Source organism: Pleurodeles waltl, chromosome 10, assembly GCF_031143425.1.
Source record: "Pleurodeles waltl isolate 20211129_DDA chromosome 10, aPleWal1.hap1.20221129, whole genome shotgun sequence".
Lineage (NCBI taxonomy): Eukaryota > Metazoa > Chordata > Amphibia > Caudata > Salamandridae > Pleurodeles > Pleurodeles waltl.
In genome coordinates this window covers 326,998,224-327,022,742 of record NC_090449.1, presented here as the reverse complement: position 1 = coordinate 327,022,742, position 24,519 = coordinate 326,998,224, and the positions used below count along the sequence as shown (strand labels likewise).

The window sequence follows — 24,519 nt, the reverse complement described above, 5'->3', positions numbered from 1 at the left end:
CAAAATATTTTTAGCCTCAGGAGAAAAAAAGGATCACCATGCCTTGGCTTCCTTCCTGCTTGCTTTCAGTGTGCTCTGTGTGATGCTTTCACAGGCTCTGGTTTCAGGCATTTAGGCATCAGATATTTGTCTCTACCCGCAGCTGTGACTTTTCAGTACATCTGAGTGTACGCTTGCTGGCTGACAACGCTGCAATTTTCACACTTACTCCTCGCTTTGCGAGCAACTGCTGATCAAGTATAGAGGCAATCGGGCAAACATATGAGGGGAATTTTGCTCCTTCAGTCAAGCCCTCATGCTTGTTTCTGTAGTGTAGTGGTTATCACGTTCGCCTAACACGCGAAAGGTCCCCGGTTCGAGACCGGGCAGAAACAATGGGCAGTGTCTGCTTTTGTGTTTGCTCCCTAAAAGCTTAGTCTCACTCAGGGATGGCCTTTAAAAACTTGTGACCTGTGTAAAACTTGTATTACTATTGCAGGCCGGTAAAAAGTTATCTGCATCTTTGCGTAGTCGTGCATGTGCCTGGTTTCTTATTCTGTTTTTTACTTTTTTTTTTCTTGGCCATGTTATATTGTGGGGCCTTTAAACCTGTCACCTTGATAGGAACATTGCAAGCGGCAGCATCGACAAGTGCAGACTGAGGAGTCAGACCTAAACACAGACTCAGCTGTCAGGATGGTCGAGTGGTCTAAGGCGGCAGCCTCAAGAGAGCTTGATCTTCAGTTAAGCTAAGCATCCTGGTTTGCTCATGTAGTTGTGGGTTCATATCGCACTTCTGATAGGTCTATTTTCTGCCCTTAAATCTTCCTCTGCTTGCACAGCCAGCTCCCCACAACACTATCTTTGCAAGCTGCTGTAGCATATTAAAAGAAATCCACCAACCCTCCGGCTGGGCCCTCAATCAGCATTCCATGTATTTCTGGAAGGGGTATCTCAGTCACGCCTTCTGTTAGAGCTGCACCTTATCACTGTAACTACCATGCTGGTTTCTACTTAAGCAGTTGATTCCATCGTTTGAAGTGAGGCTCTCCTGCCACTTTTGGGCAGAGAAGGCACTGCCCCTGCAACAACAACAGGCAGACAAGCTCAACCTGGGTTTCCTGGTTAGGTGGGCGGAGCAGAATGGCAATGGTCCCTCCTTGTGACTTGAAATTAACATGAAGAAGACAGAGAGGCAGCTGGGAGTAGGCAGTACCCATGCACCCCTGAACACTGTCTTGCGATTTTCACCCAATTCTGAAATGAGTCGGGAGGAAAGGAGGTGATTTTCCTATCGAAGGCCATTCTGAGAATTCAGCCACCCAGCGTCTCCCAGGTGAGTGTTTCAGGCCTGTGAGGCACTCATATAAATCGCGCCTGATCGAGCCCTGAGCGAGCAAGTGTGCTTGAATACAAGAGGCATGCTCCTCTGGCTCAGGCGCAAGAGATGGCAGGCCCTTCAGTGCTTCTGGTCTGGAAGTCTACGGTGCAAGGGCCCAGGTCCTGCGGAGGCGTACAACTACCAGAAAGGGTCTGCTTTTCTCGTCAGCGCCACAGTTCAGCTTGCTAGCATAGGGCTTCTTGACTACCTCTTGCCTTGCTAGAGGCAAAAAAAAAACCCTTGGCACAAAACATCAATTGCTATGGCACGCTTAGAAGGAGAGTCTCCAAGTGGCCCTGCTTTTTCACAAAGACACTTCAGAAGATGTTTGAAAGGCTTTTGCAGCAGCAGGCTCGTTGGTCTAGGGGTATGATTCTCGCTTTGGGTGTGAGAGGTCCCGGGTTCAAATCCCGGAAGAGCCCGTGCCTTTATAGGTTCGATCTGTTTTTAAACAGGAGTATTTCTGCTTTCCACTCTTGTAAGATGCCATGGTGGAATGCATTGCATGCTTTCTACTGGTGTCGAGGCAGTTCGGCATGATGAAGGAGTGCGGGATTTCTTTCTAACTGCTTTTTTGTGTTGGAGCAGCACTTCTCGTTGAACATGAAATGCACAGTGCTTCTCCAAAGTAATTGCAGGGCTGGTTTTGAAATCACCTCTTGGAATGAAAGTGATCCCAGTTCCTTTCTTCCAAAGGAAGAGATCCTGTCAGAAAGGCTCAGCTTTGAGCGTCATGAATATTGTCCCTTAGTCCTTGCATTCCAGTCCAAAGCATAGCCACATAAAGAAAGCAGGTGTGTCTGTTTCCAGTGCAGTGGTTCCAGTCCAATGCATAGCCACATGAAGCAAGTAAGCAGGCATGTCTGTTTCTGTAGTGTAGTGGTTATCACGTTCGCCTTACACGCGAAAGGTCCCTGGTTCGAGGCCAGGCAGAAACAGCAAGTTGCTGTGCTTTATCACATTATTTGCATTTACCACCTCACCTGACAGGTAAATTGAAATTAAAGAGGCTGTGTCTATCCCTCACCATCGTGAGGTACTACGCTCCAAGGGCATCGGTCTCAACTCACCAAGAGAAGACGATACACCTTACGGCAGTCAGTTGCTCCCTTTTTGACCTTTCCATTGAAGCCTGGGCCTACTGTGGTCAAGCCAGCGAAGGAAGGTATGAGAGCGAAAATGGCTTTCCTACCTTCACCAAGAACATACACCTTGAGCAAAGAAAGGGCCAGACTTACAAGGCCCTATCGCCACCGGCACATCATCTTTAGTGACGCCCCGGTGGCACTATGTACTGTGCCGTATTTACAAGACGCCGTTCAACCACGTTTTGTGGCTTAACACCACCTTGTAAATACGGCCCCTTCACACGCAGCCCTTTCCCTGGAAGGGGCGTGCAATGGGCGTTGCTCTGGGTGGGCCACTGCAACACCATAGCATTTTGATGCTGCTCCAGTTTTACGAGTTTTTGTAAATCTGTGGCAGCGCCAAAATCCAAGCGCCATACAATGGGTGTCGTTATAGTGGAGAAACGAGCAGAAATGTTTTCATTTCTCCTCATTTTTGCTCTTTCTATGTGTGCTGCACGAACATATCGCCACTGAAGATTTCTGTTGTGCAGGAAGGTGTGCCTTCCTGAACAAAAACAATTTCCCCCTCAACGCAGCCATCCTTGTACCATGGCGCAAGGATGGCTGCGTTGGCGCTCGGCAGCTAATTTAGAGCTGGCGCAGAGGGAAGCACAGGGGTGCGCTGTATTCTACTAAATACGGCGCTTCCCTGCATTTTGAAAATGACTGAGTGCGAGGCTGCCAAATTTGGCAGAGCGTCTCACTCAGTCATCCTCTTGTAATTATGGGCCAAAAGGTCTAAAGGATAGAGGCGTTTTATGTCATGTTCGATGATGACCATGGAAATGACTCTAGTCATATTGCAGAAGAGAGAACCATGTGCATTTTCTTGCCTTGCGATGTATTCGCCCACTCTCTGCCCTCAACCCTAGGAGCAGGGTCTGAGCAGTGGTGCTTCTGTGCCCTCGCTCGTTGGTGTCCGGGTCCAAATCCCCAACACACCCTTTTTAGCAGAAAACACACAAATTTTACTCAAAATACACAAAGCTTGAAGATTCCTCATTCCACTCAAAGCATTGTTGTGCAAAATATTTTTAGCCTCAGGAGAAAAAAAGGATCACCATGCCTTGGCTTCCTTCCTGCTTGCTTTCAGTGTGCTCTGTGTGATGCTTTCACAGGCTCTGGTTTCAGGCATTTAGGCATCAGATATTTGTCTCTACCCGCAGCTGTGACTTTTCAGTACATCTGAGTGTACGCTTGCTGGCTGACAACGCTGCAATTTTCACACTTACTCCTCGCTTTGCGAGCAACTGCTGATCAAGTATAGAGGCAATCGGGCAAACATATGAGGGGAATTTTGCTCCTTCAGTCAAGCCCTCATGCTTGTTTCTGTAGTGTAGTGGTTATCACGTTCGCCTAACACGCGAAAGGTCCCCGGGCAGAAACAATGGGCAGTGTCTGCTTTTGTGTTTGCTCCCTAAAAGCTTAGTCTCACTCAGGGATGGCCTTTAAAAACTTGTGACCTGTGTAAAACTTGTATTACTATTGCAGGCCGGTAAAAAGTTATCTGCATCTTTGCGTAGTCGTGCATGTGCCTGGTTTCTTATTCTGTTTTTTACTTTTTTTTTTCTTGGCCATGTTATATTGTGGGGCCTTTAAACCTGTCACCTTGATAGGAACATTGCAAGCGGCAGCATCGACAAGTGCAGACTGAGGAGTCAGACCTAAACACAGACTCAGCTGTCAGGATGGCCGAGTGGTCTAAGGCGGCAGCCTCAAGAGAGCTTGATCTTCAGTTAAGCTAAGCATCCTGGTTTGCTCATGTAGTTGTGGGTTCATATCGCACTTCTGATAGGTCTATTTTCTGCCCTTAAATCTTCCTCTGCTTGCACAGCCAGCTCCCCACAACACTATCTTTGCAAGCTGCTGTAGCATATGAAAAGAAATCCACCAACCCTCCGGCTGGGCCCTCAATCAGCATTCCATGTATTTCTAGAAGGGGCATCTCAGTCACGCCTTCTGTTAGAGCTGCACCTTATCACTGTAACTACCATGCTGGTTTCTACTTAAGCAGTTGATTCCATTGTTTGAAGTGAGGCTCTCCTGCCACTTTTGGGCAGAGAAGGCACTGCCCCTGCAACAACAACAGGCAGACAAGCTCAACCTGGGTTTCCTGGTTAGGTGGGCGGAGCAGAATGGCAATGGTCCCTCCTTGTGACTTGAAATTAACATGAAGAAGACAGAGAGGCAGCTGGGAGTAGGCAGTACCCATGCACCCCTGAACACTGTCTTGCGATTTTCACCCAATTCTGAAATGAGTCGGGAGGAAAGGAGGTGATTTTCCTATCGAAGGCCATTCTGGGAATTCAGCCACCCCGCGTCTCCCAGGTGAGTGTTTCAGGCCTGTGAGGCACTCATATAAATCTCGCCTGATCGAGCCTGATCAAGCACTGAGCGAGCAAGTGTGCTTGAATACAAGAGGCATGCTCCTCTGGCTCAGGCGCAAGAGATGGCAGGCCCTTCAGTGCTTCTGGTCTGGAAGTCTAAGGGCCCAGGTCCTGCGGAGGCGTACAACTACCAGAAAGGGTCTGCTTTTCTCATCAGCGCCACAGTTCAGCTTGCTAGCATAGGGCTTCTTGACTACCTCTTGCCTTGCTAAAGGCAAAAAAAAAACCCTTGGCACAAAACATCAATTGCTATGGCACGCTTAGAAGGAGAGTCTCCAAGTGGCCCTGCTTTTTCACAAAGACACTTCAGAAGATGTTTGAAAGGCTTTTGCAGCAGCAGGCTCGTTGGTCTAGGGGTATGATTCTCGCTTTGGGTGTGAGAGGTCCCGGGTTCAAATCCCGGACGAGCCCGTGCCTTCATAGGTTCGATCTGTTTTTAAACAGGAGTATTTCTGCTTTCCACTCTTGTAAGATGCCATGGTGGAATGCATTGCATGCTTTCTACTGGTGTCGAGGCAGTTCGGCATGATGAAGGAGTGCGGGATTTCTTTCTAACTGCTTTTTTGTGTTGGAGCAGCACTTCTCGTTGGAACATGAAATGCACAGTGCTTCTCCAAAGTAATTGCAGGGCTGGTTTTGAAATCACCTCTTGGAATGAAAGTGATCCCAGTTCCTTTCTTCCAAAGGAAGAGATCCTGTCAGAAAGGCTCAGCTTTGAGCGTCATGAATATTGTCCCTTAGTCCTTGCATTCCAGTCCAAAGCATAGCCACATAAAGAAAGCAGGTGTGTCTGTTTCCAGTGCAGTGGTTCCAGTCCAATGCATAGCCACATGAAGCAAGTAAGCAGGGATGTCTGTCTCTATAGTGTAGTGGTTATCACGTTCGCCTTACACGTGAAAGGTCCCTGGTTCGAGGCCAGGCAGAAACAGCAAGTTGCTGTGATTTATCACATTATTTGCATTTACCACCTCACCTGACAGGTAAATTGAAATTAAAGAGGCTGTGTCTATCCCTCACCATCGTGAGGTACTACGCTCCAAGGGCATCGGTCTCAACTCACCAAGAGAAGACGATACACCTTACGGCAGTCAGTTGCTCCCTTTTTGACCTTTCCATTGAAGCCTGGGCCTACTGTGGTCAAGCCAGCCAAGGAAGGAAGGTATGAGAGCGAAAATGGCTTTCCTACCTTCACCAAGAACATACACCTTGAGCAAAGAAAGGGCCAGACTTACAAGGCCCTATCGCCACCGGCACATCATCTTTAGTGACGCCCCGGTGGCACTATGTACTGTGCCGTATTTACAAGACGCCGTTCAACCACGTTTTGTGGCTTAACACCACCTTGTAAATACGGCCCCTTCACACGCAGCCCTTTCCCTGGAAGGGGCGTGCAATGGGCGTTGCTCTGGGTGGGCCACTGCAACACCATAGCATTTTGATGCTGCTCCAGTTTTACGAGTTTTTGTAAATCTGTGGCAGCGCCAAAATCCAAGCGCCATACAATGGGTGTCGTTATAGTGGAGAAACGAGCAGAAATGTTTTCATTTCTCCTCATTTTTGCTCTTTCTATGTGTGCTGCACGAACATATCGCCACTGAAGATTTCTGTTGTGCAGGAAGGTGTGCCTTCCTGAACAAAAACAATTTCCCCCTCCACGCAGCCATCCTTGTACCATGGCGCAAGGATGGCTGTGTTGGTGCTCGGCAGCTAATTTAGAGCTGGCGCAGAGGGAAGCACAGGGGTGCGCTGTATTCTACTAAATACGGCGCTTCCCTGCATTTTGAAAATGACTGAGTGCGAGGCTGCCAAATTTGGCAGAGCGTCTCACTCAGTCATCCTCTTGTAATTATGGGCCAAAAGGTCTAAAGGATAGAGGCGTTTTATGTCATGTTCGATGACGACCATGGAAATGACTCTAGTCATATTGCAGAAGAGAGAACCATGTGCATTTTCTTGCCTTGCGATGTATTCGCCCACTCTCTGCCCTCAACCCTAGGAGCAGGGTCTGAGCAGTGGTGCTTCTGTGCCCTCGCTCGTTGGTGTCCGGGTCCAAATCCCCAACACACCCTTTTTAGCAGAAAACACACAAATTTTACTCAAAATACACAAAGCTTGAAGATTCCTCATTCCACTCAAAGCATTGTTGTGCAAAATATTTTTAGCCTCAGGAGAAAAAAAGGATCACCATGCCTTGGCTTCCTTCCTGCTTGCTTTCAGTGTGCTCTGTGTGATGCTTTCACAGGCTCTGGTTTCAGGCATTTAGGCATCAGATATTTGTCTCTACCCGCAGCTGTGACTTTTCAGTACATCTGAGTGTACGCTTGCTGGCTGACAACGCTGCAATTTTCACACTTACTCCTCGCTTTGCGAGCAACTGCTGATCAAGTATAGAGGCAATCGGGCAAACATATGAGGGGAATTTTGCTCCTTCAGTCAAGCCCTCATGCTTGTTTCTGTAGTGTAGTGGTTATCACGTTCGCCTAACACACGAAAGGTCCCCGGTTCGAGACCGGGCAGAAACAATGGGCAGTGTCTGCTTTTGTGTTTGCTCCCTAAAAGCTTAGTCTCACTCAGGGATGGCCTTTAAAAACTTGTGACCTGTGTAAAACTTGTATTACTATTGCAGGCCGGTAAAAAGTTATCTGCATCTTTGCGTAGTCGTGCATGTGCCTGGTTTCTTATTCTGTTTTTTACTTTTTTTTTTCTTGGCCATGTTATATTGTGGGGCCTTTAAACCTGTCACCTTGATAGGAACATTGCAAGCGGCAGCATCGACAAGTGCAGACTGAGGAGTCAGACCTAAACACAGACTCAGCTGTCAGGATGGCCGAGTGGTCTAAGGCGGCAGCCTCAAGAGAGCTTGATCTTCAGTTAAGCTAAGCATCCTGGTTTGCTCATGTAGTTGTGGGTTCAAATCGCACTTCTGATAGGTCTATTTTCTGCCCTTAAATCTTCCTCTGCTTGCACAGCCAGCTCCCCACAACACTATCTTTGCAAGCTGCTGTAGCATATGAAAAGAAATCCACCAACCCTCCGGCTGGGCCCTCAATCAGCATTCCATGTATTTCTGGAAGGGGCATCTCAGTCACGCCTTCTGTTAGAGCTGCACCTTATCACTGTAACTACCATGCTGGTTTCTACTTAAGCAGTTGATTCCATCGTTTGAAGTGAGGCTCTCCTGCCACTTTTGGGCAAAGAAGGCACTGCCCCTGCAACAACAACAGGCAGACAAGCTCAACCTGGGTTTCCTGGTTAGGTGGGCGGAGCAGAATGGCAATGGTCCCTCCTTGTGACTTGAAATTAACATGAAGAAGACAGAGAGGCAGCTGGGAGTAGGCAGTACCCATGCACCCCTGAACACTGTCTTGCGATTTTCACCCAATTCTGAAATGAGTCGGGAGGAAAGGAGGTGATTTTCCTATCGAAGGCCATTCTGGGAATTCAGCCACCCCGCGTCTCCCAGGTGAGTGTTTCAGGCCTGTGAGGCACTCATATAAATCTCGCCTGATTGAGCACTGAGTGAGCAATTGTGCTTGAATACAAGAGGCATGCTCCTCTGGCTCAGGCGCAAGAGATGGCAGGCCCTTCAGTGCTTCTGGTCTGGAAGTCTACGGTGCAAGGGCCCAGGTCCTGCGGAGGCGTACAACTACCAGAAAGGGTTTGCTTTTCTCATCAGCGCCACAGTTCAGCTTGCTAGCATAGGGCTTCTTGACTACCTCTTGCCTTGCTAGAGGCAAAAAAAAAACCCTTGGCACAAAACATCAATTGCTATGGCACGCTTAGAAGGAGAGTCTCCAAGTGGCCCTGCTTTTTCACAAAGACACTTCAGAAGATGTTTGAAAGGCTTTTGCAGCAGCAGGCTCGTTGGTCTAGGGGTATGATTCTCGCTTTGGGTGTGAGAGGTCCCGGGTTCAAATCCCGGACGAGCCCGTGCCTTCATAGGTTCGATCTGTTTTTAAACAGGAGTATTTCTGCTTTCCACTCTTGTAAGATGCCATGGTGGAATGCATTGCATGCTTTCTACTGGTGTCGAGGCAGTTCGGCATGATGAAGGAGTGCGGGATTTCTTTCTAACTGCTTTTTTGTGTTGGAGCAGCACTTCTCGTTGGAACATGAAATGCACAGTGCTTCTCCAAAGTAATTGCAGGGCTGGTTTTGAAATCACCTCTTGGAATGAAAGTGATCCCAGTTCCTTTCTTCCAAAGGAAGAGATCCTGTCAGAAAGGCTCAGCTTTGAGCGTCATGAATATTGTCCCTTAGTCCTTGCATTCCAGTCCAAAGCATAGCCACATAAAGAAAGCAGGTGTGTCTGTTTCCAGTGCAGTGGTTCCAGTCCAATGCATAGCCACATGAAGCAAGTAAGCAGGCATGTCTGTTTCTGTAGTGTAGTGGTTATCACGTTCGCCTTACACGCGAAAGGTCCCTGGTTCGAGACCAGGCAGAAACAGCAAGTTGCTGTGCTTTATCACATTATTTGCATTTACCACCTCACCTGACAGGTAAATTGAAATTAAAGAGGCTGTGTCTATCCCTCACCATCGTGAGGTACTACGCTCCAAGGGCATCGGTCTCAACTCACCAAGAGAAGACGATACACCTTACGGGAGTCAGTTGCTCCCTTTTTTACCTTTCCATTGAAGCCTGGGCCTACTGTGGTCAAGCCAGCCAAGGAAGGAAGGTATGAGAGCGAAAATGGCTTTCCTACCTTCACCAAGAACATACACCTTGAGCAAAGAAAGGGCCAGACTTACAAGGCCCTATCGCCACCGGCACATCATCTTTAGTGACGCCCCGGTGGCACTATGTACTGTGCCGTATTTACAAGACGCCGTTCAACCACATTTTGTGGCTTAACACCACCTTGTAAATACGGCCCCGTCACACGCAGCCCTTTCCCTGGAAGGGGCGTGCAATGGGCGTTGCTCTGGGTGGGCCACTGCAACACCATAGCATTTTGATGCTGCTCCAGTTTTACGAGTTTTTGTAAATCTGTGGCAGCGCCAAAAACCAAGCGCCATACAATGGGTGTCGTTATAGTGGAGAAACGAGCAGAAATGTTTTCATTTCTCCTCATTTTTGCTCTTTCTATGTGTGCTGCACGAACATATCGCCACTGAAGATTTCTGTTGTGCAGGAAGGTGTGCCTTCCTGAACAAAAACAATTTCCCCCTCCACGCAGCCATCCTTGTACCATGGCGCAAGGATGGCTGCGTTGGTGCTCGGCAGCTAATTTAGAGCTGGCGCAGAGGGAAGCACAGGGGTGCGCTGTATTCTACTAAATACGGCGCTTCCCTGCATTTTGAAAATGACTGAGTGCGAGGCTGCCAAATTTGGCAGAGCGTCTCACTCAGTCATCCTCTTGTAATTATGGGCCAAAAGGTCTAAAGGATAGAGGCGTTTTAACTCATGTTCGATGACGACCATGGAAATGACTCTAGTCATATTGCAGAAGAGAGAACCATGTGCATTTTCTTGCCTTGCGATGTATTCGCCCACTCTCTGCCCTCAACCCTAGGAGCAGGGTCTGAGCAGTGGTGCTTCTGTGCCCTCGCTCGTTGGTGTCCGGGTCCAAATCCCCAACACACCCTTTTTAGCAGAAAACACACAAATTTTACTCAAAATACACAAAGCTTGAAGATTCCTCATTCCACTCAAAGCATTGTTGTGCAAAATATTTTTAGCCTCAGGAGAAAAAAAGGATCACCATGCCTTGGCTTCCTTCCTGCTTGCTTTCAGTGTGCTCTGTGTGATGCTTTCACAGGCTCTGGTTTCAGGCATTTAGGCATCAGATATTTGTCTCTACCCGCAGCTGTGACTTTTCAGTACATCTGAGTGTACGCTTGCTGGCTGACAACGCTGCAATTTTCACACTTACTCCTCGCTTTGCGAGCAACTGCTGATCAAGTATAGAGGCAATCGGGCAAACATATGAGGGGAATTTTGCTCCTTCAGTCAAGCCCTCATGCTTGTTTCTGTAGTGTAGTGGTTATCACGTTCGCCTAACACGCGAAAGGTCCCCGGTTCGAGACCGGGCAGAAACAATGGGCAGTGTCTGCTTTTGTGTTTGCTCCCTAAAAGCTTAGTCTCACTCAGGGATGGCCTTTAAAAACTTGTGACCTGTGTAAAACTTGTATTACTATTGCAGGCCGGTAAAAAGTTATCTGCATCTTTGCGTAGTCGTGCATGTGCCTGGTTTCTTATTCTGTTTTTTACTTTTTTTTTTCTTGGCCATGTTATATTGTGGGGCCTTTAAACCTGTCACCTTGATAGGAACATTGCAAGCGGCAGCATCGACAAGTGCAGACTGAGGAGTCAGACCTAAACACAGACTCAGCTGTCAGGATGGCCGAGTGGTCTAAGGCGGCAGCCTCAAGAGAGCTTGATCTTCAGTTAAGCTAAGCATCCTGGTTTGCTCATGTAGTTGTGGGTTCAAATCGCACTTCTGATAGGTCTATTTTCTGCCCTTAAATCTTCCTCTGCTTGCACAGCCAGCTCCCCACAACACTATCTTTGCAAGCTGCTGTAGCATATGAAAAGAAATCCACCAACCCTCCGGCTGGGCCCTCAATCAGCATTCCATGTATTTCTGGAAGGGGCATCTCAGTCACGCCTTCTGTTAGAGCTGCACCTTATCACTGTAACTACCATGCTGGTTTCTACTTAAGCAGTTGATTCCATCGTTTGAAGTGAGGCTCTCCTGCCACTTTTGGGCAGAGAAGGCACTGCCCCTGCAACAACAACAGGCAGACAAGCTCAACCTGGGTTTCCTGGTTAGGTGGGCGGAGCAGAATGGCAATGGTCCCTCCTTGTGACTTGAAATTAACATGAAGAAGACAGAGAGGCAGCTGGGAGTAGGCAGTACCCATGCACCCCTGAACACTGTCTTGCGATTTTCACCCAATTCTGAAATGAGTCGGGAGGAAAGGAGGTGATTTTCCTATCGAAGGCCATTCTGGGAATTCAGCCACCCCGCGTCTCCCAGGTGAGTGTTTCAGGCCTGTGAGGCACTCATATAAATCTCGCCTGATCGAGCACTGAGCGAGCAATTGTGCTTGAATACAAGAGGCATGCTCCTCTGGCTCAGGCGCAAGAGATGGCAGGCCCTTCAGTGCTTCTGGTCTGGAAGTCTACGGTGCAAGGGCCCAGGTCCTGCGGAGGCGTACAACTACCAGAAAGGGTCTGCTTTTCTCATCAGCGCCACAGTTCAGCTTGCTAGCATAGGGCTTCTTGACTACCTCTTGCCTTGCTAGAGGCAAAAAAAAAACCCTTGGCACAAAACATCAATTGCTATGGCACGCTTAGAAGGAGAGTCTCCAAGTGGCCCTGCTTTTTCACAAAGACACTTCAGAAGATGTTTGAAAGGCTTTTGCAGCAGCAGGCTCGTTGGTCTAGGGGTATGATTCTCGCTTTGGGTGTGAGAGGTCCCGGGTTCAAATCCCGGACGAGCCCGTGCCTTCATAGGTTCGATCTGTTTTTAAACAGGAGTATTTCTGCTTTCCACTCTTGTAAGATGCCATGGTGGAATGCATTGCATGCTTTCTACTGGTGTCGAGGCAGTTCGGCATGATGAAGGAGTGCGGGATTTCTTTCTAACTGCTTTTTTGTGTTGGAGCAGCACTTCTCGTTGGAACATGAAATGCACAGTGCTTCTCCAAAGTAATTGCAGGGCTGGTTTTGAAATCACCTCTTGGAATGAAAGTGATCCCAGTTCCTTTCTTCCAAAGGAAGAGATCCTGTCAGAAAGGCTCAGCTTTGAGCGTCATGAATATTGTCCCTTAGTCCTTGCATTCCAGTCCAAAGCATAGCCACATAAAGAAAGCAGGTGTGTCTGTTTCCAGTGCAGTGGTTCCAGTCCAATGCATAGCCACATGAAGCAAGTAAGCAGGCATGTCTGTTTCTATAGTGTAGTGGTTATCACGTTCGCCTTACACGCGAAAGGTCCCTGGTTCGAGGCCAGGCAGAAACAGCAAGTTGCTGTGATTTATCACATTATTTGCATTTACCACCTCACCTGACAGGTAAATTGAAATTAAAGAGGCTGTGTCTATCCCTCACCATCGTGAGGTACTACGCTCCAAGGGCATCGGTCTCAACTCACCAAGAGAAGACGATACACCTTACGGCAGTCAGTTGCTCCCTTTTTGACCTTTCCATTGAAGCCTGGGCCTACTGTGGTCAAGCCAGCCAAGGAAGGAAGGTATGAGAGCGAAAATGGCTTTCCTACCTTCACCAAGAACATACACCTTGAGCAAAGAAAGGGCCAGACTTACAAGGCCCTATCGCCACCGGCACATCATCTTTAGTGACGCCCCGGTGGCACTATGTACTGTGCCGTATTTACAAGACGCCGTTCAACCACGTTTTGTGGCTTAACACCACCTTGTAAATACGGCCCCGTCACACGCAGCCCTTTCCCTGGAAGGGGCGTGCAATGGGCGTTGCTCTGGGTGGGCCACTGCAACACCATAGCATTTTGATGCTGCTCCAGTTTTACGAGTTTTTGTAAATCTGTGCCAGCGCCAAAAACCAAGCGCCATACAATGGGTGTCGTTATAGTGGAGAAACGAGCAGAAATGTTTTCATTTCTCCTCATTTTTGCTCTTTCTATGTGTGCTGCACGAACATATCGCCACTGAAGATTTCTGTTGTGCAGGAAGGTGTGCCTTCCTAAACAAAAACAATTTCCCCCTCCACGCAGCCATCCTTGTACCATGGCGCAAGGATGGCTGCGTTGGTGCTCGGCAGCTAATTTAGAGCTGGCGCAGAGGGAAGCACAGGGGTGCGCTGAATTCTACTAAATACGGCGCTTCCCTGCATTTTGAAAATGACTGAGTGCGAGGCTGCCAAATTTGGCAGAGCGTCTCACTCAGTCATCCTCTTGTAATTATGGGCCAAAAGGTCTAAAGGATAGAGGCGTTTTATGTCATGTTCGATGACGACCATGGAAATGACTCTAGTCATATTGCAGAAGAGAGAACCATGTGCATTTTCTTGCCTTGCGATGTATTCGCCCACTCTCTGCCCTCAACCCTAGGAGCAGGGTCTGAGCAGTGGTGCTTCTGTGCCCTCGCTCGTTGGTGTCCGGGTCCAAATCCCCAACACACCCTTTTTAGCAGAAAACACACAAATTTTACTCAAAATACACAAAGCTTGAAGATTCCTCATTCCACTCAAAGCATTGTTGTGCAAAATATTTTTAGCCTCAGGAGAAAAAAAGGATCACCATGCCTTGGCTTCCTTCCTGCTTGCTTTCAGTGTGCTCTGTGTGATGCTTTCACAGGCTCTGGTTTCAGGCATTTAGGCATCAGATATTTGTCTCTACCCGCAGCTGTGACTTTTCAGTACATCTGAGTGTACGCTTGCTGGCTGACAACGCTGCAATTTTCACACTTACTCCTCGCTTTGCGAGCAACTGCTGATCAAGTATAGAGGCAATCGGGCAAACATATGAGGGGAATTTTGCTCCTTCAGTCAAGCCCTCATGCTTGTTTCTGTAGTGTAGTGGTTATCACGTTCGCCTAACACGCGAACGGTCCCCGGTTCGAGACCGGGCAGAAACAATGGGCAGTGTCTGCTTTTGTGTTTGCTCCCTAAAAGCTTAGTCTCACTCAGGGATGGCCTTTAAAAACTTGTGACCTGTGTAAAACTTGTATTACTATTGCAGGCCGGTAAAAAGTTATCTGCATCTTTGCGTAGTCGTGCATGTGCCTGGTTTCTTATTCTGTTTTTTACTTTTTTTTTTCTTGGCCATGTTATATTGTTGGGCCTTTAAACCTGTCACCTTGATAGGAACATTGCAAGCGGCAGCATCGACAAGTGCAGACTGAGGAGTCAGACCTAAACACAGACTCAGCTGTCAGGATGGTCGAGTGGTCTAAGGCGGCAACCTCAAGAGAGCTTGATCTTCAGTTAAGCTAAGCATCCTGGTTTGCTCATGTAGTTGTGGGTTCATATCGCACTTCTGATAGGTCTATTTTCTGCCCTTAAATCTTCCTCTGCTTGCACAGCCAGCTCCCCACAACACTATCTTTGCAAGCTGCTGTAGCATATTAAAAGAAATCCACCAACCCTCCGGCTGGGCCCTCAATCAGCATTCCATGTATTTCTGGAAGGGGCATCTCAGTCACGCCTTCTGTTAGAGCTGCACCTTATCACTGTAACTACCATGCTGGTTTCTACTTAAGCAGTTGATTCCATCGTTTGAAGTGAGGCTCTCCTGCCACTTTTGGGCAGAGAAGGCACTGCCCCAGCAACAACAACAGGCAGACAAGCTCAACCTGGGTTTCCTGGTTAGGTGGGCGGAGCAGAATGGCAATGGTCCCTCCTTGTGACTTGAAATTAACATGAAGAAGACAGAGAGGCAGCTGGGAGTAGGCAGTACCCATGCACCCCTGAACACTGTCTTGCGATTTTCACCCAATTCTGAAATGAGTCGGGAGGAAAGGAGGTGATTTTCCTATCGAAGGCCATTCTGGGAATTCAGCCACCCAGCGTCTCCCAGGTGAGTGTTTCAGGCCTGTGAGGCACTCATATAAATCTCGCCTGATCGAGCCCTGAGCGAGCAAGTGTGCTTGAATACAAGAGGCATGCTCCTCTGGCTCAGGCGCAAGAGATGGCAGGCCCTTCAGTGCTTCTGGTCTGGAAGTCTACGGTGCAAGGGCCCAGGTCCTGCGGAGGCGTACAACTACCAGAAAGGGTCTGCTTTTCTCATCAGCGCCACAGTTCAGCTTGCTAGCATAGGGCTTCTTGACTACCTCTTGCCTTGCTAGAGGCAAAAAAAAAACCCTTGGCACAAAACATCAATTGCTATGGCACGCTTAGAAGGAGAGTCTCCAAGTGGCCCTGCTTTTTCACAAAGACACTTCAGAAGATGTTTGAAAGGCTTTTGCAGCAGCAGGCTCGTTGGTCTAGGGGTATGATTCTCGCTTTGGGTGTGAGAGGTCCCGGGTTCAAATCCCGGAAGAGCCCGTGCCTTCATAGGTTCGATCTGTTTTTAAACAGGAGTATTTCTGCTTTCCACTCTTGTAAGATGCCATGGTGGAATGCATTGCATGCTTTCTACTGGTGTCGAGGCAGTTCGGCATGATGAAGGAGTGCGGGATTTCTTTCTAACTACTTTTTTGTGTTGGAGCAGCACTTCTCGTTGGAACATGAAATGCACAGTGCTTCTCCAAAGTAATTGCAGGGCTGGTTTTGAAATCACCTCTTGGAATGAAAGTGATCCCAGTTCCTTTCTTCCAAAGGAAGAGATCCTGTCAGAAAGGCTCAGCTTTGAGCGTCATGAATATTGTCCCTTAGTCCTTGCATTCCAGTCCAAAGCATAGCCACATAAAGAAAGCAGGTGTGTCTGTTTCCAGTGCAGTGGTTCCAGTCCAATGCATAGCCACATGAAGCAAGTAAGCAGGCATGTCTGTTTCTGTAGTGCAGTGGTTATCACGTTCGCCTTACACGCGAAAGGTCCCTGGTTCGAGGCCAGGCAGAAACAGCAAGTTGCTGTGCTTTATCACATTATTTGCATTTACCACCTCACCTGACAGGTAAATTGAAATTAAAGAGGCTGTGTCTATCCCTCACCATCGTGAGGTACTACGCTCCAAGGGCATCGGTCTCAACTCACCAAGAGAAGACGATACACCTTACGGCAGTCAGTTGCTCCCTTTTTGACCTTTCCATTGAAGCCTGGGCCTACTGTGGTCAAGCCAGCGAAGGAAGGAATGAGAGCGAAAATGCCTTTCCTACCTTCACCAAGAACATACACCTTGAGCAAAGAAAGGGTCAGACTTACAAGGCCCTATCGCCACCGGCACATCATCTTTAGTGACGCCCCGGTGGCACTATGTACTGTGCCGTATTTACAAGACGCCGTTCAACCACGTTTTGTGGCTTAACACCACCTTGTAAATACGGCCCCTTCACACGCAGCCCTTTCCCTGGAAGGGGCGTGCAATGGGCGTTGCTCTGGGTGGGCCACTGCAACACCATAGCATTTTGATGCTGCTCCAGTTTTAAGAGTTTTTGTAAATCTGTGGCAGCGCCAAAATCCAAGCGCCATACAATGGGTGTCGTTATAGTGGAGAAACGAGCAGAAATGTTTTCATTTCTCCTCATTTTTGCTCTTTCTATGTGTGCTGCACGAACATATCGCCACTGAAGATTTCTGTTGTGCAGGAAGGTGTGCCTTCCTGAACAAAAACAATTTCCCCCTCAACGCAGCCATCCTTGTACCATGGCGCAAGGATGGCTGCGTTGGCGCTCGGCAGCTAATTTAGAGCTGGCGCAGAGGGAAGCACAGGGGTGCGCTGTATTCTACTAAATACGGCGCTTCCCTGCATTTTGAAAATGACTGAGTGCGAGGCTGCCAAATTTGGCAGAGCGTCTCACTCAGTCATCCTCTTGTAATTATGGGCCAAAAGGTCTAAAGGATAGAGGCGTTTTATGTCATGTTCGATGATGACCATGGAAATGACTCTAGTCATATTGCAGAAGAGAGAACCATGTGCATTTTCTTGCCTTGCGATGTATTCGCCCACTCTCTGCCCTCAACCCTAGGAGCAGGGTCTGAGCAGTGGTGCTTCTGTGCCCTCGCTCGTTGGTGTCCGGGTCCAAATCCCCAACACACCCTTTTTAGCAGAAAACACACAAATTTTACTCAAAATACACAAAGCTTGAAGATTCCTCATTCCACTCAAAGCATTGTTGTGCAAAATATTTTTAGCCTCAGGAGAAAAAAAGGATCACCATGCCTTGGCTTCCTTCCTGCTTGCTTTCAGTGTGCTCTGTGTGATGCTTTCACAGGCTCTGGTTTCAGGCATTTAGGCATCAGATATTTGTCTCTACCCGCAGCTGTGACTTTTCAGTACATCTGAGTGTACGCTTGCTGGCTGACAACGCTGCAATTTTCACACTTACTCCTCGCTTTGCGAGCAACTGCTGATCAAGTATAGAGGCAATCGGGCAAACATATGAGGGGAATTTTGCTCCTTCAGTCAAGCCCTCATGCTTGTTTCTGTAGTGTAGTGGTTATCACGTTCGCCTAACACGCGAAAGGTCCCCGGTTCGAGACCGGGCAGAAACAATGGGCAGTGTCTGCTTTTGTGTTTGCTCCCTAAAAGCTTAGTCTCACTCAGGGATGGCCTTTAAAAACTTGTGACCTGTGTAAAACTTGTATTACTATTGCAGGCCGGTAAAAAGTTATCTGCATCTTTGCGTAGTCGTGCATGTGCCTGGTTTCTTATTCTGTTTTTTACTTTTTTTTTTCTTGACCATGTTATATTGTGGGACCTTTAAACCTGTCACCTTGATAGGAACATTGCAAGCGGCAGCATCGACAAGTGCAGACTGAGGAGTCAGACCTAAACACAGACTCAGCTGTCAGGATGGCCGAGTGGTCTAAGGCGGCAGCCTCAAGAGAGCTTGATCTTCAGTTAAGCTAAGCATCCTGGTTTGCTCATGTAGTTGTGGGTTCATATCGCACTTCTGATAGGTCTATTTTCTGCCCTTAAATCTTCCTCTGCTTGCACAGCAGGCTCCCCACAACACTATCTTTGCAAGCTGCTGTAGCATATGAAAAGAAATCCACCAACCCTCCGGCTGGGCCCTCAATCAGCATTCCATGTATTTCTGGAAGGGGCATCTCAGTCACGCCTTCTGTTAGAGCTGCACCTTATCACTGTAACTACCATGCTGGTTTCTACTTAAGCAGTTGATTCCATCGTTTGAAGTGAGGCTCTCCTGCCACTTTTGGGCAAAGAAGGCACTGCCCCTGCAACAACAACAGGCAGACAAGCTCAACCTGGGTTTCCTGGTTAGGTGGGCGGAGCAGAATGGCAATGGTCCCTCCTTGTGACTTGAAATTAACATGAAGAAGACAGAGAGGCAGCTGGGAGTAGGCAGTACCCATGCACCCCTGAACACTGTCTTGCGATTTTCACCCAATTCTGAAATGAGTCGGGAGGAAAGGAGGTGATTTTCCTATCGAAGGCCATTCTGGGAATTCAGCCACCCCGCGTCTCCCAGGTGAGTGTTTCAGGCCTGTGAGGCACTCATATAAATCTCGCCTGATCGAGCCTAATCGAGCACTGAGCGAGCAAGTGTGCTTGAATACAAGAGGCATGCTCCTCTGGCTCAGGCGGAAGAGATGGCAGGCCCTTCAGTGCTTCTGGTCTGGAAGTCTACGGTGCAAGGGCCCAGGTCCTGCGGAGGCGTACAACTACCAGAAAGGGTCTGCTTTTCTCATCAGCGCCACAGTTCAGCTTGCTAGCATAGGGCTTCTTGACTACCTCTTGCCTTGCTAGAGGCAAAAAAAAAACCCTTGGCACAAAACATCAATTGCTATGGCACGCTTAGAAGGAGAGTCTCCAAGTGGCCCTGCTTTTTCACAAAGACACTTCAGAAGATGTTTGAAAGGCTTTTGCAGCAGCAGGCTCGTTGGTCTAGGGGTATGATTCTCGCTTTGGGTGTGAGAGGTCCCGGGTTCAAATCCCGGACGAGCCCGTGCCTTCATAGGTTCGATCTGTTTTTAAACAGGAGTATTTCTGCTTTCCACTCTTGTAAGATGCCATGGTGGAATGCATTGCATGCTTTCTACTGGTGTCGAGGCAGTTCGGCATGATGAAGGAGTGCGGGATTTCTTTCTAACTGCTTTTTTGTGTTGGAGCAGCACTTCTCGTTGGAACATGAAATGCACAGTGCTTCTCCAAAGTAATTGCAGGGCTGGTTTTGAAATCACCTCTTGGAATGAAAGTGATCCCAGTTCCTTTCTTCCAAAGGAAGAGATCCTGTCAGAAAGGCTCAGCTTTGAGCGTCATGAATATTGTCCCTTAGTCCTTGCATTCCAGTCCAAAGCATAGCCACATAAAGAAAGCAGGTGTGTCTGTTTCCAGTGCAGTGGTTCCAGTCCAATGCATAGCCACATGAAGCAAGTAAGCAGGCATGTCTGTTTCTGTAGTGTAGTGGTTATCACGTTCGCCTTACACGCGAAAGGTCCCTGGTTCGAGGCCAGGCTGAAACAGCAAGTTGCTGTGCTTTATCACATTATTTGCATTTACCACCTCACCTGACAGGTAAATTGAAATTAAAGAGGCTGTGTCTATCCCTCACCATCGTGAGGTACTACGCTCCAAGGGCATCGGTCTCAACTCACCAAGAGAAGACGATACACCTTACGGCAGTCAGTTGCTCCCTTTTTTACCTTTCCATTGAAGCCTGGGCCTACTGTGGTCAAGCCAGCCAAGGAAGGAAGGTATGAGAGCGAAAATGGCTTTCCTACCTTCACCAAGAACATACACCTTGAGCAAAGAAAGGGCCAGACTTACAAGGCCCTATCGCCACGGCACATCATCTTTAGTGACGCCCCGGTGGCACTATGTACTGTGCCGTATTTACAAGACGCCGTTCAACCACGTTTTGTGGCTTAACACCACCTTGTAAATACGGCCCCTTCACACGCAGCCCTTTCCCTGGAAGGGGCGTGCAATGGACGTTGCTCTGGGTGGGCCACTGCAACACCATAGCATTTTGATGCTGCTCCAGTTTTACGAGTTTTTGTAAATCTGTGGCAGCGCCAAAAACCAAGCGCCATACAATGGGTGTCGTTATAGTGGAGAAACGAGCAGAAATGTTTTAATTTCTCCTCATTTTTGCTCTTTCTATGTGTGCTGCACGAACATATCGCCACTGAAGATTTCTGTTGTGCAGGAAGGTGTGCCTTCCTGAACAAAAACAATTTCCCCCTCCACGCAGCCATCCTTGTACCATGGCGCAAGGATGGCTGCGTTGGTGCTCGGCAGCTAATTTAGAGCTGGCGCAGAGGGAAGCACAGGGTTGCGCTGTATTCTACTAAATACGGCGCTTCCCTGCATTTTGAAAATGACTGAGTGCGAGGCTGCCAAATTTGGCAGAGCGTCTCACTCAGTCATCCTCTTGTAATTATGGGCCAAAAGGTCTAAAGGATAGAGGCGTTTTATGTCATGTTCGATGACGACCATGGAAATGACTCTAGTCATATTGCAGAAGAGAGAACCATGTGCATTTTCTTGCCTTGCGATGTATTCGCCCACTCTCTGCCCTCAACCCTAGGAGCAGGGTCTGAGCAGTGGTGCTTCTGTGCCCTCGCTCGTTGGTGTCCGGGTCCAAATCCCCAACACACCCTTTTTAGCAGAAAACACACAAATTTTACTCAAAATACACAAAGCTTGAAGATTCCTCATTCCACTCAAAGCATTGTTGTGCAAAATATTTTTAGCCTCAGGAGAAAAAAAGGATCACCATGCCTTGGCTTCCTTCCTGCTTGCTTTCAGTGTGCTCTGTGTGATGCTTTCACAGGCTCTGGTTTCAGGCATTTAGGCATCAGATATTTGTCTCTACCCGCAGCTGTGACTTTTCAGTACATCCGAGTGTACGCTTGCTGGCTGACAACGCTGCAATTTTCACACTTACTCCTCGCTTTGCGAGCAACTGCTGATCAAGTATAGAGGCAATCGGGCAAACATATGAGGGGAATTTTGCTCCTTCAGTCAAGCCCTCATGCTTGTTTCTGTAGTGTAGTGGTTATCACGTTCGCCTAACACGCGAAAGGTCCCCGGTTCGAGACCGGGCAGAAACAATGGGCAGTGTCTGCTTTTGTGTTTGCTCCCTAAAAGCTTAGTCTCACTCAGGGATGGCCTTTAAAAACTTGTGACCTGTGTAAAACTTGTATTACTATTGCAGGCCGGTAAAAAGTTATCTGCATCTTTGCGTAGTCGTGCATGTGCCTGGTTTCTTATTCTGTTTTTTACTTTTTTTTTTCTTGGCCATGTTATATTGTTGGGCCTTTAAACCTGTCACCTTGATAGGAACATTGCAAGCGGCAGCATCGACAAGTGCAGACTGAGGAGTCAGACCTAAACACAGACTCAGCTGTCAGGATGGTCGAGTGGTCTAAGGCGGCAGCCTCAAGAGAGCTTGATCTTCAGTTAAGCTAAGCATCCTGGTTTGCTCATGTAGTTGTGGGTTCATATCGCACTTCTGATAGGTCTATTTTCTGCCCTTAAATCTTCCTCTGCTTGCACAGCCAGCTCCCCACAACACTATCTTTGCAAGCTGCTGTAGCATATTAAAAGAAATCCACCAACCCTCCGGCTGGGCCCTCAATCAGCATTCCATGTATTTCTGGAAGGGGCATCTCAGTCACGCCTTCTGTTAGAGCTGCACCTTATCACTGTAACTACCATGCTGGTTTCTACTTAAGCAGTTGATTCCATCGTTTGAAGTGAGGCTCTCCTGCCACTTTTGGGCAGAGAAGGCACTGCCCCTGCAACAACAACAGGCAGACAAGCTCAACCTGGGTTTCCTGGTTAGGTGGGCGGAGCAGAATGGCAATGGTCCCTCCTTGTGACTTGAAATTAACATGAAGAAGACAGAGAGGCAGCTGGGAGTAGGCAGTACCCATGCACCCCTGAACACTGTCTTGCGATTTTCACCCAATTCTGAAATGAGTCGGGAGGAAAGGAGGTGATTTTCCTATCGAAGGCCATTCTGAGAATTCAGCCACCCAGCGTCTCCCAGGTGAGTGTTTCAGGCCTGTGAGGCACTCATATAAATCTCGCCTGATCGAGCCCTGAGCGAGCAAGTGTGCTTGAATACAAGAGGCATGCTCCTCTGGCTCAGGCGCAAGAGATGGCAGGCCCTTCAGTGCTTCTGGTCTGGAAGTCTACGGTGCAAGGGCCCAGGTCCTGCGGAGGCGTACAACTACCAGAAAGGGTCTGCTTTTCTCCTCAGCGCCACAGTTCAGCTTGCTAGCATAGGGCTTCTTGACTACCTCTTGCCTTGCTAGAGGCAAAAAAAAAACCCTTGGCACAAAACATCAATTGCTATGGCACGCTTAGAAGGAGAGTCTCCAAGTGGCCCTGCTTTTTCACAAAGACACTTCAGAAGATGTTTGAAAGGCTTTTGCAGCAGCAGGCTCGTTGGTCTAGGGGTATGATTCTCGCTTTGGGTGTGAGAGGTCCTGGGTTCAAATCCCGGACGAGCCCGTGCCTTCATAGGTTCGATCTGTTTTTAAACAGGAGTATTTCTGCTTTCCACTCTTGTAAGATGCCATGGTGGAATGCATTGCATGCTTTCTACTGGTGTCGAGGCAGTTCGGCATGATGAAGGAGTGCGGGATTTCTTTCTAACTGCTTTTTTGTGTTGGAGCAGCACTTCTCGTTGGAACATGAAATGCACAGTGCTTCTCCAAAGTAATTGCAGGGCTGGTTTTGAAATCACCTCTTGGAATGAAAGTGATCCCAGTTCCTTTCTTCCAAAGGAAGAGATCCTGTCAGAAAGGCTCAGCTTTGAGCGTCATGAATATTGTCCCTTAGTCCTTGCATTCCAGTCCAAAGCATAGCCACATAAAGAAAGCAGGTGTGTCTGTTTCCAGTGCAGTGGTTCCAGTCCAATGCATAGCCACATGAAGCAAGTAAGCAGGCATGTCTGTTTCTGTAGTGTAGTGGTTATCACGTTCGCCTTACACGCGAAAGGTCCCTGGTTCGAGGCCAGGCAGAAACAGCAAGTTGCTGTGCTTTATCACATTATTTGCATTTACCACCTCACCTGACAGGTAAATTGAAATTAAAGAGGCTGTGTCTATCCCTCACCATCGTGAGGTACTACGCTCCAAGGGCATCGGTCTCAACTCACCAAGAGAAGACGATACACCTTACGGCAGTCAGTTGCTCCCTTTTTGACCTTTCCATTGAAGCCTGGGCCTACTGTGGTCAAGCCAGCCAAGGAAGGAAGGTATGAGAGCGAAAATGGCTTTCCTACCTTCACCAAGAACATACACCTTGAGCAAAGAAAGGGCCAGACTTACAAGGCCCTATCGCCACCGGCAAATCATCTTTAGTGACGCCCCGGTGGCACTATGTACTGTGCCGTATTTACAAGACGCCGTTCAACCACGTTTTGTGGCTTAACACCACCTTGTAAATACGGCCCCTTCACACGCAGCCCTTTCCCTGGAAGGGGCGTGCAATGGGCGTTGCTCTGGGTGGGCCACTGCAACACCATAGCATTTTGATGCTGCTCCAGTTTTACGAGTTTTTGTAAATCTGTGGCAGCGCCAAAAACCAAGCGCCATACAATGGGTGTCGTTATAGTGGAGAAACGAGCAGAAATGTTTTAATTTCTCCTCATTTTTGCTCTTTCTATGTGTGCTGCACGAACATATCGCCACTGAAGATTTCTGTTGTGCAGGAAGGTGTGCCTTCCTGAACAAAAACAATTTCCCCCTCCACGCAGCCATCCTTGTACCATGGCGCAAGGATGGCTGCGTTGGTGCTCGGCATCTAATTTAGAGCTGGCGCAGAGGGAAGCACAGGGTTGCGCTGTATTCTACTAAATACGGCGCTTCCCTGCATTTTGAAAATGACTGAGTGCGAGGCTGCCAAATTTGGCAGAGCGTCTCACTCAGTCATCCTCTTGTAATTATGGGCCAAAAGGTCTAAAGGATAGAGGCGTTTTATGTCATGTTCGATGACGACCATGGAAATGACTCTAGTCATATTGCAGAAGAGAGAACCATGTGCATTTTCTTGCCTTGCGATGTATTCGCCCACTCTCTGCCCTCAACCCTAGGAGCAGGGTCTGAGCAGTGGTGCTTCTGTGCCCTCGCTCGTTGGTG

The 24,519-nt window shown here is 48.3% G+C and overlaps 17 non-coding genes across 17 annotated transcripts; all 17 read left to right on the top strand.

Annotated features, from left to right (window-relative positions):
• The first annotated feature begins 301 nt into the window (after positions 1 to 301).
• TRNAV-AAC (transfer RNA valine (anticodon AAC)) lies at positions 302 to 374 on the top strand. Its single transcript has one exon. It is a non-coding gene; the product is annotated as a tRNA-Val (tRNA).
• A 1,851-nt stretch (positions 375 to 2,225) lies between these two features.
• Positions 2,226 to 2,298, top strand: TRNAV-UAC (transfer RNA valine (anticodon UAC)). The gene has a single exon. It is a non-coding gene; the product is annotated as a tRNA-Val (tRNA).
• Positions 2,299 to 5,216: 2,918 nt separating this feature from the next.
• Positions 5,217 to 5,288, top strand: TRNAP-UGG (transfer RNA proline (anticodon UGG)). The gene has a single exon. It is a non-coding gene; the product is annotated as a tRNA-Pro (tRNA).
• Positions 5,289 to 7,326: 2,038 nt separating this feature from the next.
• Positions 7,327 to 7,399, top strand: TRNAV-AAC (transfer RNA valine (anticodon AAC)). The gene has a single exon. It is a non-coding gene; the product is annotated as a tRNA-Val (tRNA).
• A 1,336-nt stretch (positions 7,400 to 8,735) lies between these two features.
• TRNAP-UGG (transfer RNA proline (anticodon UGG)) lies at positions 8,736 to 8,807 on the top strand. Its single transcript has one exon. It is a non-coding gene; the product is annotated as a tRNA-Pro (tRNA).
• Positions 8,808 to 9,251: 444 nt separating this feature from the next.
• On the top strand, positions 9,252 to 9,324 carry TRNAV-UAC (transfer RNA valine (anticodon UAC)). Its single transcript has one exon. It is a non-coding gene; the product is annotated as a tRNA-Val (tRNA).
• A 1,521-nt stretch (positions 9,325 to 10,845) lies between these two features.
• TRNAV-AAC (transfer RNA valine (anticodon AAC)) lies at positions 10,846 to 10,918 on the top strand. The gene has a single exon. It is a non-coding gene; the product is annotated as a tRNA-Val (tRNA).
• Positions 10,919 to 12,254: 1,336 nt separating this feature from the next.
• On the top strand, positions 12,255 to 12,326 carry TRNAP-UGG (transfer RNA proline (anticodon UGG)). The gene has a single exon. It is a non-coding gene; the product is annotated as a tRNA-Pro (tRNA).
• Positions 12,327 to 12,770: 444 nt separating this feature from the next.
• TRNAV-UAC (transfer RNA valine (anticodon UAC)) lies at positions 12,771 to 12,843 on the top strand. The gene has a single exon. It is a non-coding gene; the product is annotated as a tRNA-Val (tRNA).
• Positions 12,844 to 14,364: 1,521 nt separating this feature from the next.
• TRNAV-AAC (transfer RNA valine (anticodon AAC)) lies at positions 14,365 to 14,437 on the top strand. The gene has a single exon. It is a non-coding gene; the product is annotated as a tRNA-Val (tRNA).
• A 1,852-nt stretch (positions 14,438 to 16,289) lies between these two features.
• Positions 16,290 to 16,362, top strand: TRNAV-UAC (transfer RNA valine (anticodon UAC)). Its single transcript has one exon. It is a non-coding gene; the product is annotated as a tRNA-Val (tRNA).
• A 1,517-nt stretch (positions 16,363 to 17,879) lies between these two features.
• Positions 17,880 to 17,952, top strand: TRNAV-AAC (transfer RNA valine (anticodon AAC)). Its single transcript has one exon. It is a non-coding gene; the product is annotated as a tRNA-Val (tRNA).
• Positions 17,953 to 19,298: 1,346 nt separating this feature from the next.
• TRNAP-UGG (transfer RNA proline (anticodon UGG)) lies at positions 19,299 to 19,370 on the top strand. The gene has a single exon. It is a non-coding gene; the product is annotated as a tRNA-Pro (tRNA).
• A 444-nt stretch (positions 19,371 to 19,814) lies between these two features.
• Positions 19,815 to 19,887, top strand: TRNAV-UAC (transfer RNA valine (anticodon UAC)). The gene has a single exon. It is a non-coding gene; the product is annotated as a tRNA-Val (tRNA).
• A 1,520-nt stretch (positions 19,888 to 21,407) lies between these two features.
• On the top strand, positions 21,408 to 21,480 carry TRNAV-AAC (transfer RNA valine (anticodon AAC)). The gene has a single exon. It is a non-coding gene; the product is annotated as a tRNA-Val (tRNA).
• A 1,336-nt stretch (positions 21,481 to 22,816) lies between these two features.
• TRNAP-UGG (transfer RNA proline (anticodon UGG)) lies at positions 22,817 to 22,888 on the top strand. The gene has a single exon. It is a non-coding gene; the product is annotated as a tRNA-Pro (tRNA).
• A 444-nt stretch (positions 22,889 to 23,332) lies between these two features.
• Positions 23,333 to 23,405, top strand: TRNAV-UAC (transfer RNA valine (anticodon UAC)). Its single transcript has one exon. It is a non-coding gene; the product is annotated as a tRNA-Val (tRNA).
• The last annotated feature ends 1,114 nt before the right edge of the window (positions 23,406 to 24,519 follow it).